This window comes from Amblyomma maculatum, chromosome 2 (assembly GCF_055883805.1).
Source record: "Amblyomma maculatum isolate TAMU_Amacu chromosome 2, ASM5588380v1, whole genome shotgun sequence".
Taxonomy (NCBI): Eukaryota; Metazoa; Arthropoda; class Arachnida; order Ixodida; family Ixodidae; genus Amblyomma; species Amblyomma maculatum.
Window position 1 is genome coordinate 146,149,506 of NC_139345.1, and position 21,061 is coordinate 146,170,566.

Sequence of the window (21,061 nt, forward strand, 5' to 3'; positions counted from 1 at the left end):
TTGTGCATTGATTCAATCGCTGGCGCACGGCCGCTCCACGTAGCCCTTCTTGGCTCAGACGCAGGTTTGTTACATGCCGCTTACATGCAAATCGGCCCCGAAATGCGATCTGTTTTATGATTGAACGCAAGCCTTGTATTTTCGCAAGATCCCTTGTGCTGACTGCTAGAGTTTGTTCTAGTAACGTTGCTGCTAACCGTTGGATGTGCGTGCGTGATGTGCCGCGAGACTACCCCAAAGACTGCATGAGGCTAGTGCTCTAGTGGCTAGTCTTGCCACGAATCAATTAAATGCGGTTTATTTGTGCATGTATTCAATCGCTGGCGCACGACCGCGTCATGAAACCCGTCGTGTCGCTCAGACGCAGGTTTGTGTTACATATCGTTAACATATGCAAATCAGCTCCGAAATGCTATCGCACGCCTTGTATTTAGGTGAGAACCCCACTTAAACTGTCCAGTGAGGCAAAGGCCTGCATCAAAAAAAGAAAAAAGGTGACCGTCCGTAGCTGTGCTTCAACCCCAAAAGCTGATACATTACTTTTCTGAGTGCCTCTACTGCGTGCAAACACCTTCCGCCGTGCATGTAGTGAAAATGATTTGTGTATTTTTCAAGTGGCTTTAAACAGTTCGTGCAGCTGTTGCTTAGGTATTGCAGCAATGTGGCACTGTTCAAAGCTATCTTGTTTGCTTCTTAGTTTCGCAGGGTAGTAGATAAGATTGAAAGGGTGCTCAAAGCGTCATAAATGGCAATATAGCATCAACAAAACCTGCAGATGTCGCCCTTCATCAACAATTTTCCATCTAGAGATTTACTTTCAGATTAAAACAAGCATTCATTGAATATCCATGCTCAGGTGGAAATTGCCACCACCAGCTGCTGCCTCTGAATACACTTTCTTTCCTTCAACATCAGGGTTAAAGGCAAGGGCAATCGAGAGTTTCGTTTCTCTTTCACTTATTTGATCATTAAAGAAAGTGTTGTTCCTCCTTCGGTGTGGCATATGGTGTTTAACTTCCATAAGTGATATAGAAAAACTGCGCATAAGAGACGTCATAGTGGACAGCTCTGCATTAATGCCATTGATTTCAGGTTCTTCGTGGGCACTGACATTGCAAGTGTGTCTTGCATTTCACCTTCATTGATATGTAACGACCACTATGGCTGGAACTGAACCCAGGTCCTCGGCCTAGCATGTCTTAATATGAGTACTATTTTCTTTTGCAAATGCAATCCTTAGAAATGTAGTTTGTTGATTGCAGACAGCAGCAGAAACAAAGCCTAGCACAAACACAGACTAGAAATCACTTTTTTCACTGGTACACACTATGTTACTTTATCTGTGTCAATGTGATGTGGGCATTAACAAAATCAGCCTTGCATGTTACACACATTTGCAAAAATGTTTTTTTTCTTGCGAACAAAGTGGTAAACGTTTAAGAATAATTTATTGATACAATATATTAATCCATTTATTTCTGCTACCAGCCCGAAGTACAATGTCTGGTGAAGGTATGTGTCTAATACTGATCAGTTAAGCGAGGCAAAATGCATGAAACAAAGTCTATTACTGTTTTCACATAGAGGAGAAGTAATTCATTGTAGTCAGTGTGCACGAAGCAAGAAAAGTATTAACTTTGGCATGTTTTAACCTTGACAGCGTATTCCCTTGCAGCATACTTGCGCTCTTGCTGCCCATGCAGTCATGAGGGAGCTGCACTAGTTGCTACTGTTATCATATGGGCAAACTGTCCCGATGAACTAAAATGCTGGCAGGGGTATGTCGCTGTAGGTCGCTGTATGTGAGCAATTCTTCCATTTCAAGTTCCTCGGCATTAGGTCTCACCGCTCGGCCGACAAAACCTCGAGCGTGTTGATGAGCAGCCTTATTGCCTCGGTACCCTGAGTGGGCAGGTGTCTATACAAGTTCTATCTCTCTGTCGAGTCTGATATCCGCGAGGTTGTTTCTGGCAGTATTTGATATTCTGCTACGCGAGAAGTTACGTATGGCAGTTTTTGAATCAGTGACAGTTATGTCCGCATCTGCTGTAGCGATGGCTAAAGCGATTGCGGCTTCTTCCTCCTGGTCCGAGTAGCGGACTTTGACCGAAGCAGCTGATACGCATTTACTTACTGTACTGCTTAATTACAAAGATAGCAACAGCACCGTCAGCCATACATTAATCCAAGGCGTCGGTATACACCACCCCATCATGATTTCGGTATTTTCTGTTTAGGGCCCTAGCTCTAGCTTTCCTCCTGCCTTCATGGAAGGAGGGATGCATGTTTTTGGGCACAGGTTTGGAGATAATTTTGTCGCCAGCTCCTCTTGGTAGTGGTCCTGGTGGTTGGCTAGTGGTTCGGCATTAATTCTCATGCGGTTGAGAATTTGTCTGCCTGCTTTAGAGTTTGTTAGTCTTTGTAGCTGCAATCAGCTCCTCTACATTGTTGTGTATCCCAAGTGAGAGAAGTTTTTCAGTTGCAGTGTTTCTGGGTAGACCTAGCCCAGCCTTGTAGGTGCTTCTAATGAGTGTCTAATTTCTCCTTGTCAGATTGAATGAAGCGGAGATAAGGGACAGAGTATGTGAATCGACTTAGTATAAAGGCATGGATAAGACGACAAATGACAACCTCTTTCTTGCCGTTACTCTGTGTATCAGTCTAGTGATTTATCGCACAGTCATTTCCAGCCTGTTGATAGTAACATTGCTCTTCCTATTGCTCTGGATGTAGAGCCCGAGCACTCAAATAGTATCGACTGTGGGTATGGGTAGTCCGTGCAGACGGACTTTTATCTCTACTTTGCCTTGCGTTTTCCTTCTCACTGCTAGTAGTTCAGACTTATGTTGTGAGCATTTCAGCCCAATCTGGTTAGTGTATGACTGGACTACATTCACTGCTTCTTGAAGCGTTTCCTCTATGTGAGTGTCCGAACCTTTTGCTACCCACAAGGTGACATCGTCAGCATATAGGGAGTGTTGAAGATCTTGAATTTCTTCAAGTTTGGGAGGCAGACCTTAGGTTGAACAAGAAGGGAGAGAGGACTGATCCTTGCGGGGTTCCTCTCTCTCCTATTGCTATTTTGTCCGATGCAAGTCCTGCGATACTTAGCTCTGCCCGCAGTCCTTCCCGAGAGAAAGGAAGGAATGTAATTAAAGGTTTTGTTCCCTGCGTTTATGTTGGTGAGGGTTTGGAGAATGGCTTCATGAGAGACATTGTCGAAGGCTTTTTCCAGATCCAAGGCAAAAATCGCTTTGGTTCCGGTTTTGTTAGGGGGATCTATCACTTCTGCATGCAACTGAAGCATTACGTCCTGAGTAGAGAGTTGAGTTTTGAAGCCAATCATTGAGCTGGGCAGAAGGTCATTCTCTTCTGCGTAGTTCTAAAGCCTATTTAGAATAACATGTTCCATAAGTTTACCTAAGCACAACGTAAGAGAGATGGGCCTTAAGTTCTCTATGCTTAGTTTCTTTTTGTGTTTAGGAATAAAGACAACCTTCGCGTGTTTCCACATCTGCGAAAGTTCACCTTTGTTCCAATATTCATTCATTAAATCGTTAATTGCTGAGAGGTAGTATGTAAATGGCCAATTGCGGCCCAAATTTCCACTTCCGCGATCTCTCTGTCGAAGTCTTCATTAGGAACCCCTTTGTACTCATAGGTAGCATTGGGGTTGCTACCGGTATTGAGATATCTGCTTCGGAGTTCGCTTAGCAGATCTGCATCTGTACTTGGGTATTCTTATATGATTTGATTCATAATAGCATAATAATAACATATTAGCAGCGAAATGGCTGAACACAATCACTATAATATTTGGCTTTTGCTGTGCCTTGGTTGTATAGTCCTTCCCCCTAGCAATAGCAACACACTTTCACCACTAGTGCAGTCGTCGGCACGTCTACAATGCTGGAGAGGTGTGCTGCGGAGCGAACAAAGTGAAATTTTGTCTGGGCTGCTCTATTAGTGGTAAAGTGTAGCTGTCAGTGCAAGTAGTATGCCTATGCACCTCCAGTATAGCGCCATCATTGTTCCTAGAATTGGGCCCCTGCTCAAAAATTTCATTTTCTTTGTGCGACAGGTTGGTGTTCGAGCACTCCGGGCAGACTTGCCGACGTCTGTACATCAGTCTGTACATCAAAAGTTGCTGGTTTACCTCGTGCCTCCCACAGTACCAACTTTGTGCCATTGAACTTCTAGCTGCTTCCTAGAATAAATTAAGTCATCAACTGCTGTTCACTGATAGTTTAGTCAACAGATGCACCAGTCACATTTAGCGTGCTGCCACCAGTGAAAACTGAATCAAAATGTGTGAAGTAGGACTGAGCTCATTTCTAAGCGTTATTTTAAATGTAAATTCTTTCAGTTCCATCATGTAATGAGTTAGAGGACAAAAAGCAAAACGTTTTTTAATGCACACTGTATTAGAAACAAAAGTGTTCCTGTGACACAAACAGCCAGTGGTTAATAAAGCCATTCGGAGCTGCCTAGCTGTGTCATCGTGCGGAAGAGCTAGACTTTTTTCTATGGCTACAGTGGAGAATATGATGGGCTTTCGAGTTTTTCCTCCTCAGCTAATTATATCTCTCATTTTTTTTTGTTTACACCTTAGTGAATTTACGTCCTACGAGAACTGCAGGTTGCAAACTTTTTATGGCTGCAACGTGCAACAACAATGGCTTTGCAAAATGAGTACATTTCTCACACCTTACAAAAGTTTAAACACCTAATCTTTTCGGCACAATGAAAAACATACTTCTAAGGTAATCATTCCATGAAATTTTTGTTAGAAATGCTGTACAAAAGTTTTTACCAAGAATATTTTCATCAGTTGATGTTACTGATGTCTTTTGTTTATATGAAGAAGCTGGAAACCATGATAAATGAGCAAAATGTCAATCACAGGCGGGCAAAAAGGATGTATTGAAAGCTAATATAAAAAGAAAGCTCTGCTGCCAGACATTCATTTTTTTTTTACAGAAGAGAATAATATATATATGAGTTCCCGCACCCAGCCGTTATGGCACTTTGACAAACGCCTAAGTCTATGCAAGCATTAAATGACCGTGGTCGCCATTGCAGCCAAGAAATGCAAAACATTGTGGTTCCACTGAGTGACAGAAGCTAGACGCACTTCACTGGCGAAGTGAAGGGAGCATTTATAATCAGCAGAGTGATGGCCAGAGAGTGCATAAACTAAAATAGAACATGAACACTCGTGAATGAAAAAGAAAAAAATCATGTGCACTCTAATACTTCACCGAGATGTGGCCATATGGTGGGATTCACCGGTAACGGCAAGGTTTCACAGCAATGTAACTCTAGCTCATTTGATAAGATTTTCAGTGATAAATAAATCCTCTTGCTTCCTGTACTGCTGTGCTCAATTGCAAGGCAAGAGCTTGCCATTTCCATCATAATTTATGACACATTTTGGTCTGTTAGTCTCTTGAATGTGAATGTGAAGAAACCACCTAACATATTTCCGCCACTTTGTGATTCTGCCAAAAACAAATTCCGATAAATGAAGATTACAATCAGTTCGCCACTGCGTTTAAGATAGTTAGTGTATAGTGAGAACTCGGTATTTTTCTGTATTTCTACCCAAGCATGCTTCGTGAATGTGCGGACAAACCCAATCATTATCCGAAAATTATCTGCATCAACTCAGCTGCGTTTTCAACTGTTGAGGACAGTATAAAAAAAATTTCGGAGTGAGAAAAGCATAACAGAGAGATTGCTGGCAACAATCCCAGGCTTTCCACATTACGTGTACTGTAGATGCAAGATGTGTAGTGCTGAATGACCCTATAATTCGTCTATTGTGCTTGATTGTACAAGTGCAAAACTAAAGGAAGTGCGAGTTGCTTTAAGGTCACTCATAAGGCAAAGCCACTTGCCTATGTCGCAAGGAACCCATCACAGAAAGAGCACAATACAGGAGCCTCGAAGCACAACATACACTTACACGTGACCAAGAGAAGATGGTTTGTACTTATCGTGTTAATACAGTTCTTTACAGCTTTTGCTTAACAAAACTTTTCAGAGTTGTATATAATTCCTCATTAAAAACTACCTAGCACTAGTTCTAAGGAAAGTTCACACTTTTACAGCCATCTTCTACAAAATATAACTTGCTAGTACAATTATCTCAAAGCAGTGCACAAAACAGCTTTTGATAACTGCATCTCCCGAATGCAATTTCAGCGATTTCAGAGAAAGTTGAAAATTTTCTGCAGTATTCCTTTAACAGTGGCTCTGGCTAGAACCCTTTGGTGCTCCTAGAGGAGGACTAAAGGGTTTTGGTACAGCTGCTACTCTCACCACTCAATCGCATTCCAAGTGGCACTTGTGGTATTAGACCTATTGCCGCATTGGTTGGGGGTGACCCTTGTGAACAATCTCAATATTCGGCTATGCACAACCGAATTAGTATACTCGGACGAACAAGGTTTAACAGCCACTGCTGTAGCTTTGGATCTCTCTATTTACATATAGTTGCCGTCTCTCCTACTTCCACCGTAATCTTTCAGGTAAAAAACGATTAAAGTAATAATTTTCCATTTAATATCCTGTGAAACAACAATAATAAAAATTTCCATATGCTTTACTTGATTTCAATCACTTTTGGCTTTTTTCATATGCCTGTCGTCACGAGCCATTCATTTTCCTACCCTTGTCTGTGCACGAAAGGAATGAAGTTGTTATAAAACTGCCGCATGGAAACCACAACAAAGAAGGAACAAATAGATGAAAGCAAAGCTGCATACATTTTTGTGATAATGAACGAACTAGTTCAGCTCGATTAAAGGGACAATGAAAAGGTATTTGCTGTGGCTAGAAAAGGTGCACTAACGATTAGTATTTCATCACTCATTTCCACGACACAAATTTTTAAGCTGGTTTTACTAACGCAGATGGAGGTAAAAAATAATGCCCCTCCTTTCCCTTCAACTCGACACATGCCGATGAGAAAAGTAAAGAAAATGTCACAACCATTCCCCACTGTGGCCCATTTCGCCTGCATCATTTGGTCCCAGATGGCCAAGTTTATGTCAGTAGGGGGCAGCTAAGAGTAGGCCGTGAGATGATGTCCAAAAAAACTGCGAAAAGCAATTTTGAGAAATTTGTAAATTAAAGGGGGTGTGCAGAGACATTTAAAATTTGACTTGAATACCAACAAAAAAAAATCCTAGAAGTGTACTGCATTACAATGACAATAATTACCTTTATAGGTTCCTTTTAGCATATTTCCTCAAAAATAAAAAAAATCAAACCTCTAAAAAAACGCAAGAAAAGAGAAAAAAACTGGAAGACATCAGCCCTAATGCGATAGTTTTAATGGCTTCCCCTGCAGATCCTCATTACTTTACAACTCGTTGAATCACCAATTCTTGAATTTGTGACACTATTATCCCACACCTACTCATTAGCTTATACTCGTGAGCTACCACATTACGTGAAACACCAACAGCCATAGCTAAAAAGACCTGCTTCAACCAAGAACGTGCCCGCATGGCATAGGAGTAATGTGCTTGACTCATCTGTTTCATGCCTGTTTAGTACGGATGAATTACTCGAGCAGTTTTTAAATGGGCATAACAGGTTCAACTAGTCTAGGCTACACAGGTGTGGGCCTGCTGTGTTGCAGCTAGAGAAGAGATGCCATGTAACGTCAGTTGTCTGCTCTGTGTGAGGAGGGAGACAATGGCTGCCAACCACTCCACTCGGCGCACGGCACTCGGTTGGGGCTTCCAGCTGGCTGCTCCAATCGATGAGGATACGATACATCGCTGTTGTAGCTTGCGCTATCAATGGGAGATTCTTGTTACAGTATAGAAGGCTTCCGGTGGGTCCGATTCTCATTTCCCCCTCCATCTCAAAGAAGCTGCTTTAGTCAAGAGTTCCAAGTCGGCCATGTCTTGTGGCTTCGTGGCGACAGACAACCTGCTGACCAGTCAGTGCACGGCTTCTCACCTGCCAGCTGCTACCTGCCAGAGGCATGCCCATGATTTTTCGCTCACATCAATATTGCTGCTGTTGCTGGATTTTCTGGAAAACGAAGTCTTTAAGCTATCATATCAAAACAATGCCGCAGAAGCTAAATGCTACTTGGGCTCGAGACAAGGCTGGCATTATGCAAAAAGGAACAGGGGCCGAATACATTGTAGGCTGAAGACCTCAGGAGCGAAGGACGAGACAGCTGATAAGGATCTAGACTAGAACAGACCAGCCAACTGTGGTTTCAAGTGCCACTGCCAGCCGGCGTCCTTTTTCATTTTTCCAGCGGCCATGCTTTGGCCGCAGTCTTTGCGCAGCCAGGGAAAGCCGCTACACCATGAAACTGTTTGATTTGGAACTGGCTCGCTTTGCCGCAATGTCATTTTGACATTGGCATAGGTGAGCAAACATTTTGGTAGGACGAAAAGGCAACAGCAGTCAATCGGGCATCGAGCGAGCTTTATTTTGCACTCACGAGAAGGTACCACTCAACTGAATTTGCGTGGGAAGCCTGTAAAACTTTTAACATAACAAACTTTTTGCAGTGTTTTGCAGAAAATTTGCTGTCAGCGTTATGGAATGTGTCAGCATCATGAGCGAAAAATCACATGCCATTGCCAGAAAAAAATATGCATCTCAGTGCAAAAAACACAGGAAGAAGAAAGGAGACAGACGCAGGGCAAATGCTTCAAAGGATGCAGGACGAAGCGTTCATCCTGCGCCTGTCTCCTTCCTTCATCCTGTGTTTTTGTACCCGCAGTCGTCATACCAATATCAACTAGCCCGTCTTTCCACTTCAACTTTGTCAGAAAGTAGTTGGCAGCTGTCATGGCCGGGCGCTTACTGGGTATCAGGTTGTCTTTATGGAAGAAGACTATACGGCATGGCCACTTTGGCAAGTGCTGCAAACTCAGACTTTGCGTTTGAGATAAGAGGGTGAGATCGGAATCTAGCCCTCCAAGACCCTTGGTTCTTGAGTAGGACACACTGCTTCTAGGCCCAGGTAGGACACAGGTCTCTCCCATATTTCTCGAATTAACCAGGTCGTGCACTAGTTGAATCCACTTGACCCCTGCAAATGTCTTAGCTTCATCAGTCCACTTAAGGGCAACGCTTGGCATCCGTTGGAAAAAGAAATTGTTACCTTTGCAAGCGGAAAGGACTATTCCAGTTAATGCAAGAAGGAAATGACCCCGAACTAAACATTGTCTCCGTTATGTCAGGCCCGCTGTAATGTTACTACGGTGTGGAAGTGGTGCCGTTGAACACAAGTGTGATGCGAGTGGTGCCCTAGGAGACCAAGCATATCATTGAAAAATGGAGGTAAATGTGCGTCAGTGCTTGAGAAAGTAGGTTTTGACATGTGGCAAACGCAACGACAACCAGGAAAATTTGTGAAGCATTTAACACAGCCCAGAAAGGCATTTTCATAGGTCCTTTATGACTATCATTCAGCAGGAAAGAATTCATGTTCATTGCGGGCACAGGCAAGCAAAAGAATGAAGCAGATGGACATGCTCAGAGGTATCGTCGCACCCCTCACAAAGCTTCAAGAATTGCTTGATTAAGCTAGTACAGTCACAGTCTATAAAGTTGTCCTACCTGCTTGAAGCTGATAAACATGCTGAGCTGATGAGTGCTTCAATGGTAATATTCTAATGCAAGAAGTTCACGGAGGTGGTCTTTCTGAGCACTCAAGTCAAATTTCAAAGCTTTCCAGATAATGTTTAAAAAGTGCTCCTGGCAACTGCTCGCAATCAAATAAGGTGACGCCTGTCGTGCGCTCACTCTTGAATGATGTTATTGGGGTCTGCTGGGTGCACAAAATAACTGGACACTCCCAGGTGATGCAGGCAGGCGGGCGGGACAGGGCATGGTTGCATGCGCTGAGTTGATGGGGACAAGAGTAATGTTTTGCACCGATACGATCAGTGCTAATGCAGGTAGCTTGAAAATGTTTGCATTGCAGAGGTACTGATTGCTTGCACGCGTTTTCTAGTTTTAATAAAAGGCTTTTCGTGGGCCCTTTCCGTAACAATTCTACAGCAATTAAGTGCGAGACGAGACACTTATTTAACAAACACAGTTCCACTGTAAAGATATAAGAATGTAGCCTTACCATGTTTTGTCATAACTCACTAGGCACGTCAAGGTGTTAAATCATTTGCATGAAATGTCAACCACGATATTGCACATGAAAGAACTGAACAACTGACTGCTACAAACTTGGCTTGACACTGCATTTAATCTTTGTTTCATCAAGATTTCTGATAACAGGAAACTTTTTATGAAGCAGTTTGAGTCTAGAATCAATATGTACCTGTTAGCAAGGTATGACTAATTGCACTGGTGTTATAAAATGCTTTGGAAGCAATAACGGGCACGCAATGCATGCTCATAACTGGGAGGTGAAAGAAGCTTGCTTGTGAGAACTTTATGCAAAACTGTGCAAAATATGAGCGCTCGTTACATTTGTGCAGTTGTGGAAGATGGTGGCTTAATTATTTCTTCCTTGTCCCTACATTTCACGCAATTACCTTTGAATCAAGATTGCTGAATAGTTGAGCTATAATTCAGTTTGCAGCATGAAGTTCATACTTACCTAGAGTGCATGTACTATGGTTGCATTATCTAGCTCTCTTATTTTGCGCATGTTGAAATGCAGCTTTTGAAAGTTTTCACAAAGCCATGGCAGCACTCGCGCATCGTCAGAGTATCGCCAACGAAACAGCCGCAGGCATCTGAAAAAAGCTGCAGTACGCTAGTCGTTTTAGGACAGCAGGCCCCGTCTCAAATATTAGGTTGTTTACAGTCTTGCCAGAGACGTGTGCTTCGGAATAAGCCCTGAGCTGCGTTCTAGCTACAACACCCGTATGGAGTCCTAAACGAAGGGTCATCTTTTAGTTATCACTGCATGGAACACACCGCGCCTACGCTGCTCGTCGTCCTCGGGTCTCCGTCCGCTGGTCCGAACCATGATCCACTGCCGAAGTTTACAACGTTCCTGATGATGAAAGCTCTATGGCTCCACTTTGATGATGTCCGAATTGAAAACCACCGTGTACAAGTTTCTTCCCGTGCTGCGCATGGTGCTGCGCCACAATGCACCATGCTGCTAATGTCGCTGTGGTTGCGTTGTGTTGCTACTCTGCTACCTATTGACTGCCTGACTACTGCTACTGTTCACATACAATCATGTGCCTTTAGACACATTACAAATTATTTTGTTTACTCGTCATAACATAACACAACACTCGTCATAACACATAACACAAAATAATTCACTACTTTGCGTGCATGTTTTGGAACAGTTAAATGTGGCTATATTTGACACATTTTGTTTTTTTCTCTTAGTGTCATTGATGTTATTTTGCAAGATGGCTGCACCCAGTATAGCGAGCTCGCTATCTCCTCAAAATATCTCAGAGGTTTGTTTTGCTCCTCCCGGTTTGCAAAGCATTTCTTTTGAAATTAACCTTAAACAAGTGTGGAAACAGTTGCGCTGCAAGTTCACATTTCTTCCCAGCAATAGTGCTGAAGATGTTGGTTTTCTGATGACCACTTCAGGCACCGTCTGCTTCCACATTAAGCCGTATTTTAAACTATTGGCTTTCGTGAATTGTCTTGTGCTTACGGAAATGCACTACAGATATTTATGTTCTGAATGTATGCGGTTTTCACGGACGCGGTCCGCTGTTACCGTACGGTGTCTACGGCTGTTGCCGCATTTGTTGCCCGCAACTACTTGGCTCTGGCTAGTAGCTTAATGTGATCCGAGTTTTAAAGCGTCTGCCTGTCTGATTTGACTGCGCTGGCGCTAGATCCATATAGTTCTTTGGTGGTGCCACGAAATGTGCGCCATTAATTGAAGTTTCTACTGTTATACTTGTACTACTGCTTCGAGATTTGAGCGCTCATGCTTCATACTGTTCGATTGAGAGTTGTGCTGTTGGGCAAGTTGGTTCGACTTCAAGGCCAAAATGGACAACACACACGACTCAATTTCGTCGTTGCCTTGGCGCTGGTTGCCTAAATCATTATTTTTTATCCTTTACTCTGTAAGCGGTCACACATCGATGATAAATATTTTTGTGGGGGTTTGGTATGTCGTTGCTATATTTATTTGTAGCTGTGGGGCCGACCAGTTGTAACTTACTGCCTCCCCCATTAGATATCCATTGCAAGGCAGTACAAAATACAATCGAAACATGCAAATTCTAGCTTTGTAAAACATATGTACACTTGGTTAGCAAGCCTGGCTTTTTGCTTGATGGTAATAGAGTGTTTGTTTGTAAATAGATGAAGAGCCGCAAAGTGGTTCGCCCTCCCTAGGCCAGGGAGGCCACATTTTGGATTTTGGTCAAAGTGTTTTTTTCTTTAGAAATAGCAATACAGCATACCCTACATACATACACCAGAGCAGATGCATGCAACTTTTTTTTTAACCAAATTATAACAGCTCGTTATTGCCGTGCAGTAAACAAATTGAAGGAAATTGCCTGTCTTTGTTGAAATTGTGTGTTCTTGTGTTTTTCACCGGTACATTATCAAATCGATAGTGCTTCCATCAGTTTGACTTCTGCTGTGTAATTTAAGACGTCATAAAGTCCTTGTTAAATTTAATACTGGAGTGCTCTGCCAGTAGTCATCTTAAATATTGTGGTTATCCAATCCTTTCATGTCACGACAAAAAGGAAACATACTAAATGTATATGCAGCATGAATGAAGACGAGAGTTCGGTTGCTAAGAAAGGGGATAGCTGGACAACTGCCATAATGTGGATACAGACTTCTTCAGACTTGAGTTGCAGGTAGGATATGGCCTACAAAGCACAGTTCAAGGAAGGATGCTGACAATTGTTTGTTGCTGCTAGGTTAAATGTACCTTTTTGACCCAGAAAGCATAGTCCCCAGAGTTCATAACATTTTCACAACCATTTCAAGCTTATTGGTTCCATCAAAACCTATGGTACCTACCAGGCTGTTTGATAACACACATCCACAAGCTTTTGTCTGTAGAGGGTGCTAGGAAGCTGCTAACAGATATGGCCTACAAAGCACAGTTAAAGGAAGGATACTGACAATTGTTCATTGCTGCTAGGTTAAATGTACCTTTTTGGTCCAGAAACTGTAGTCACCCGAGTTCAAAGTGCATGAATGCATATTCATGTGACAGCCCCACGATGCCTTCCTTGTTCACTTCTGTAAGGGATGCCATAGAGATTAGCGGCACAGTTGATTTCAGAACTCCTCAGGTGTGTCAATTAGTAATTTTATGAAGCTGGTATAATTTCATCTCAGTGTGACGTTTGTATCTTTTGATAACAGCTTTTACCGACAAAGACGAAGGATTTGCATGAGATCCTGCGTAGCCCCTGTGCTAACATTTTTTTAGCCTTTAATGACCACACCCTAAAACTCAGTTTGACTGAGAAGGAAGTACTAAACGTTTTCAGGTATGTTGATGATTTTCTAATAGTTATTAAAGAACAGAAAGATTTGACCTACACAGATGCTGTAAGCCCAGTTTTAGCCAACTTTCAAGAGGAGGGGCAGGGATTGTGTTTTACCCGTGAACTCCCTTTGCGAGGATATTTTCAGTTTAAGTATTACCTTGGGTGAGCATCATGTGTGTTGGCAATACTCGCCTCGAGCACGGAAGGAGCTGCTGCTTTATTCCTCGGCTCATTCAAAGACTGTGAAACGCGCTATTGCTAACCTCTGCCTTGGGTCTGCTCTTGTGAAGTCGTGTGAACATACTATGCAGGCGAACTTTGAAAAGCAAATGGATTGATTTGCTATGGCGGGGTTCCCAAGCTCGGTAATCACTGGTGATGCTGAAGCCTTCCTAAGGAAAACCAAACGTGTAATGTTCAAAAAGTCGTGCGAGACAAGAAATTCAAGCGTGAAACCAGAAGTGGTACCCTATGTTCACAGGGTTCCGCACAATGTGAAAAAGGTTCCACGAAAGCTTGCACAATTATGCGCGCGCATTGCGAGCAATGAAAAGGAGGGCGCTTGCAGCAAAAAACATGGCAAGCAGTACGTGAAGTGCTGCATAGGAGTAGTATATGAGATACCACTGGCCTGCGGAAAAGGCTATGTGGGCCAATCGAGGCACTGTGTGAATGACCGTGCAGCTGAGCATGCACTATCACAAAAAGAACCAGGAGGTGCACATCTTTCACAGCATTGTGCAAATTGCTTCGTGTGCAACCGAGCGGCAAAACATGCACCGGGGGAAAAAATATGCGTGCACTGAAAGATATGTGAACCACGGCTTCATGAGATAAAGATTCTGGGCAGAAGTAGAGATTTGAAGGCACGCGATGTCTTGGAGGCGTTTCACATAAGAAAGAGAGGGAAATCGTGTGAGTGGTACATCGGTTCACCTTTTCAAGACCGAGATGACATATCTTGAACGGTTTGTTTAATGCGTCGTGTTGTTATTCATGCGCATGCCTTAAAATTTCTATATATTTGCTGCCTTGGCAGTGAATAAAGGTCAGATGAATTTAGCGCTCGTCCTGCATCATTCTCTCTTGTGTCACTTCTTAGCACTATTATTTTCAGTCTCGAACAGTATGCACTATTTAGCCCAAATTGACATTCTTCTAAACCATTTAATGATGTTGGCTATAGGGGTCATATGTGACAGAAAATATATTTAGAAAGCTGTGTATTCATAAGTCACTGAGAACAAAATATATCAAAAAGGCTGCGTAAATCATATCTGGTTCACTTTTCATACCCTTCTACTTTAAGATGACAGACATGGAGTACGACTGAAATCGACAATATGCAGGGATTGTCTGCCAACTTGAGCATCACAAGAATTTTGTACCTTTTTTCCAGCTTTACAGGACACAATAACAGATTTTTTTGCAGATAGTGACAGTGTAGGGCAGTATTGTTTATGCATCCAGAAATTACGACACCAGAGCTTAATGGTTTTTGCTTGGTGCATGTGAAGAAATGAAGCAGGAATAAGTTCTTAACAGAGGTCCATATTTTAAAGCAATGAAATTGCTCATGGATGTTTTTCTCAATGTGAAAAATACAAGTTTATGTTAATGAAGCAATGAAACTGAATTGAAAATGAAAAATAAGTTATGTATAAACAAAGACGGTGGGTAAAAAAAGTAGGAAAGGAGAAGCTCGGAAGCACTTCACATTTTCCACTGTGGCCACGGAAAAAGTCTAGCTCTTCTGGACGATGACACCGGCTAGACAGTTTCCATCAACCTTAGCCTCAGACCATTTGTGCCAAGTGAACACCTTACTGCAACATTTCTAACTAAATACCACTATTGATGATACGTCTATGGAAAAGTTTTGCTTCTCGTCTTGCAACTCATTACATGATGGAGCTGAAGTATGTTCCGCTTATAATAAAGTTGGCTGTGAGCTTCTCACACTTTTTGACAGTTTTCACTGGTGCAGTATGCTACTGTGAATGGTAAAGGCGGCCAAATCTTTAACTGGCGTGCGCGAGCGGCGACTTTTCTGTGCGTCAGCGCCATATGACGGAGCGAAGTTGGAAACAGGATGAGGCTAAGCGCATGCTCACAAAGCACGCTCAGCCAGCTGAGCGTGCTTTGTGAGCATGCGCTTAGCCTCATCCTGTTTCCAACTTCGCTCCGTCATATGGCGCTGACGCACAGAAAAGTCGCCGCTCGCGCACGCCAGTTAAAGATTTGGGCGCCTGTACATCTGCGCACTCTATTGATGTGCACTCCACTGGTGTCTTATTCATCACATGCAGTGTTTATTCCCTTCAAATTTAATTTATCCTAAGAGTGGCACAAGGTTGCTGCTGCAAGGTGCATGATGCAAACCAGCAAATTTCACATGATGCACTAGTGGTGAAAGTGTGTTGCTATTGCTAGGGGGAATGACTATACAACCAAGGTACAGCAGAAGCCAAATATTATAGTGATTGTGGACAATCCCTGCCAGAATTCTAGTTCATCGGGACAGTTTGTCCATATCGTAACAGTAGCAACTAGTGGCTGCATGGGCAGCAAGAGCGCAGATATGCTGCAAAGGTTAAAACATGCCAATGATAGTACCTTTTTTGCTTCATGCACATTGGCTACAAATGAATTACTTCTTCTCTATTCCTCTATGTGAAAACAGTCACTGACTTTGTTTCATGCATTCTGTCTCGCTTAACTGATCAGTATAGACATATACCTTCACCGGACATGGCACTTTGGGCTGGTGGCGGAGAGAAATGGATTAATATATTGTAGCAACAAATTGTCATCACTTACTTTGCAAAAAAAAGAAACTTGCTTTTAGAAGTTGAACCCCTTATACCACACCAAAAGAGCAACAAAACGCTGTTTAGTAACCATGCAAATTAACGAAACAAAACTCGCGAGTGCAGTCAGAGGCAGCAAATGGCGACGGGGCATAACGCAAACAAGATTGTTCTGAAAAGTCCCACATGGCTGTCATCTATCGAAAAAGTAGCATACAAAAACAATGTTTCATACTGTAAAGGTCACTTCCTCTGATGATAGTGCGGGCGATCTCCAAATTTTGGAATTGGTTTCCAAGATCAAATAAAGAAGTGCGTGCATGTCATTCATGAAAGCGGACGAGTAACGAACTTCGTGCTTTACACATAACCAAACTTCAATCACAGCTGTTTCATTTAGAGCTCGCAGAAGCCGCACATTACTGTCAGTAGAACAAAACACGTCATCCCGAAAGCACCCAAGTGCTTTTGGTCTCCGCACTTTCATTTCATTGTCGCCTTGCGAAATGCACAAATCACTCTCACTGCATGCACCCCGGAACGTGTCTGCACGCAGTAGAGGCGGTCAGAAAGCACAGCTGCGGACGGTTTGCTTTTTTTTTAAATGCAGGTCTTTTCTTCACCGGAGGGCGTAAGTAATACAGTCGTACCTTAGTGGGGATCTTGCCGAAATACAAGGCTTGGGTTACCTCATAAAATAGATCGCATTTCGGGGCCGATTTGCATGTGAGCGGTATGTAACAAACCTGCGTCTGAGCCACGAAGGGCTTCGTGAAACGGCCGCGCGCCAGCGATTGAATCAATGCACAAATAACATTTACTTCATCCGCGGCAAGACAAGATGACTAGCCTCATGCGGTCTTTGGAGAAGACTCGCGGCACAAGTATAGCACAAGAGCGCGCACACACATCCACGCAACAACGCACATTGCACGCTGCCACAACACGGTCGCCGAGGCCCATGCCTTGCGTCGCTAGCATGGAATGGGGGTGCCGGCCGCAGCTCGTAACAGCCAGCCGACGGCCTCTTCTCCCTCTCCATCTTCGTTTTCCCCCTCGCGCCGCATCCGTTTGTTGGGATCGGATATACGCGGCGCGGCCGCGCCTCAACCGGACACTGAACCGTCTCTCCTCCTCCTTTACCCTCCGCATTCTCTTTCTCCGCGACGCTCACGTATCCATGGCCCTTAGGAACGCTGTTGCTAGTGGTCCGAGTTTTCATAGCAACAGCCTCGCCGTTGCTTGTGGCCCGACCTGGCTAACCCTAAATTTTGACGTCACTTCCGCCACACTTTCTCCAATTCATTGGGAATGGCAAGGGCCTCTCCTAAGTTTTTTCCTTCCTCCATGCTCTCAGTTGTTTCCTTCCTCCATGGCTTGCCTCATTGTTTTCTTCGCCTTCGCTCGCTGATAACTAGTTCTAATGAGTGACGCCATCACATGGTGATGTCATCAGCCGTGACGTAAAGACCGGTTGTGACACCATCATAACGTCACCTCTAATAACCGGAAGGGATAACGTCGTCACACCCGGTCATGACGTCGCGACTAGTGATGACGTAGCCAGGCGATTAACAAACGTTATCATACATTATGGAATAAGTCGGCACAATTTATATTAAAATATCTCTTCAGGCAAAAAAGCCACGAATGTTCGCGTAAGCCAAAATGGCAGAAAGTTGAGTTTCGAGAAAACATAATAAAGCAGAGTTCATATATCTACATATGTCATATGGCGTTCTCAAAGATGGTTACAATCGGATAGACTTATATCCAAGGTCCTCCTTAGTCTTCGTTTTTCGTGTTTTACCTGGCTTATCTGCTCGCTTATTTTTCCCCTTGCATTTATTGATGAATCAGTAGTGCGACGGAAGGATTTTTTGATGTTCTACTGGGCGCCTGTCCAGATAGCCGTCAAATAGGCTTTCGCCTTTTATATATAATAAAGCGTGGTAACAATGACCTCAAGGCATACAAGTAAGTGCTCCAGTGTACTCCACCAACATGGTCTGAATGTCATGCATTCCTCGTGTGCACGTTTTTGTTCTTAAACGCATAAAAAAATAAAAATTCACGGTTGAAAGCAAGTGTTTAGAAAACTAAAAAATTATAAAGTTGAAAAAGAGCAAGGCCATGAAAACAGGGAGGTTTGTTTTTGAACGTGGGAACCGAAACCGTTAGTTTCGGTTTACCAAAATAACCATAGAATTGCAAACTGGCCATCTTTGGAATGGTTTGATTTAAAAGTATACTCTCTTGCTAATAGTTTAGAAATGATTATATAAATTGATGTAATAACATTTCAAACAAGATCATTCCGCAGGTTCATCAACTTCCAGCCACCTCTTATGAGCGTTTTCGTTGTTGAATGCAAACAAAGATACATACATGCGTAGAAACATTTATTATGATTGGAAATTGAAATATTAAGAAGAAAAAAATGTTAGACCGTAAAATAGGTGAAACATTTTGGTACGCGCAAATCGAAGCTGTTAGTTTTGGCTTTGCAATATGCACAGTGTCACGAAATCGGCGCACATTTTTATTAGGCCGGCACGGCGCGAGGCCCGCACGGCGTCGCATGGAAAGCTCGAGAAAAGCCTCCGCGCCACCCAGATAAATCGACTAGCAGCAACCCGCACGGGTCAGACCGTTCTTATGGACCTTAACCTGACTAGCCCGCAAGGTCTCGTACAAAAACAGGCTATACCGCCCGGGTGGTCAGACTCGTTCAGACTCGTTCACAAAATCTAATTATAGATACTCTTACCGAAATACAGAAATAAAGATACGCGTGGGTAGGATATGCCATTCGAAGGCATGGTAATCGATGGTCGCTAAGTATTCCTAGGGATTAAGAGCCTAGCATAGGCAGCAGGAAGTTAAGGGGGCCGACAAGATTAGGGAGCGCTCGGGGATAAGATGGCCACATCTGGCGCGGGACGGAATTGTTTAGGAAAATATTGGCAAGCTCTTTGTCCTGAACGGCGCGTAGTAAGGAGGAGATGGTACAAAGGATTTTCAAGTTGTAATCTTTGTTTTCACCAAGGGGAATCTTTGCACTAATCAGCCGAACGCAGTGCAATGACCTCATAGAGCGCGTCAATTCCACCCTGACCGATATACTTTCGTGTATACGCAGCTCCGTCTCAAGCCAACTGTGACCGTTATGTCCCTGCTGCAGTTGTTGCCATTAACGCTGCGGCCACAGCAAACAGCGCATGTGTCCCCTTTCCCAGTTTTGTATGGCAGGACACCCTCCATGCCTCTTGAAATGAAGTTGGGCCTGCTCCATCCTAATGTTTCCGCGTCTGACTCCGTCCAACAATTTCGGATCACCCGCCTCGACGCGCCGCGCAGCCTCTTGAGAGCTCATGCGCGAGCGCAAGCCGCCAGTGAAGCAAATCCACCACTTCCCTTCTTCCGACTCGGTGACTTAGACCTCGTTCTCTACCCCATTCGCGTGACTGGCCGTGTCGCGAAGCTTTTATCACGATACCGCGGCCCTTACCCAGCTCAAGCCTGTGGCAAACCGTCTCGAATACCTGCCCGAGAGTCGCCCACGCGATGTGCACCGCATTTTTCCAGAGCATGTTTCACACATGAAACGATATGTCTCCGAAACCGACAGTGATCTCGGCTTTCCTACCGAGCAACGCTTATCGGTTCCAATGGTGTCGGTAAGCCCACAATTGAGCATATATCGGCAGTGCTTTGCGGATGCAATGGAGACTCACATAGACGCTGCTGGATCATGGAAACCAGCGAACAGCTGTTGGTGAGGCGCACTCAGAATAACGACGACCTCAAGAGCCACTGTGTTGTTAAGGGCCAGACAGAAGTGAGCTGTAGCCGGAGTGAACCCATCAAATGTTGGGACATCATTAGAATTCAGCGGCCTCCCTGGACTTGAACTAAGATTTTGTTCGGACATCTCGATTAGTGGTGTGTTTTATCAATTCCCTGTGCAGTCTGTGTTACCGCGCATGTGTATTTGGTCTGGCACATTTAGTGCGTTTCCTATGGCTGTTCTCTTTTTTTCTAGCCTATAATTATTCCATGTGTTCGATATCATTGAATAGCGTTGTGCACATTGTTTTCTCCAACCTGCGTATGAAACCCGTTTATGTTGAAAGTCATGGCGCATGACGCAGGCACACTGAAAGATAATGAAAGCTCTTTTGAACTTAGTATGCGATGGCTAATTAGGCATAAATTATTCTTTATCTTCACCAAAATCTACCAGATCAAACTTGAAGCATTACACCTTTTGTCGCTGACACTACATTCAAGTGGTTCAAGTGGAAGTGCCTAGCTTAAACGACTTCATCCTCTAATGCTTGCAGATAGGACGCACAGAAAAGCAAATCTGTCAATGGTGGACGAGAAAACTAATCCTCATAAAAAAAGGTTGCGTGAGAGGAGAGGGACATTTAAGTTTTGCTTTTAAGAATGACGAGTACAGGATGACGTGTTCCGTTTTGTGGCGGCACTTGCAGATCCTTGTTCGCACGTTACTGCCGCCTTCGTTTTGCTGGGAAGCTTCCTTTCACGGGGCAAGGGAATAATGACAGTTTTTGGCAGTACCTCTCTAGCCAGATATTGTCTAGCCACGATTAACAAGCTGTGCATACGTTCGCATATGCGCACGCATTACCTTCTTGAAGTGCTGTAAATGTCGAGTTTCGCATCAAATTAACAGCAAATTGTTTTCTTCTCGGTCTCCAAAGTGGCCTCCTCCTCGGACGCTGGACGTCAGCAGATAGTGGGGCTGCGGGCGGCAGCCGCGGATAT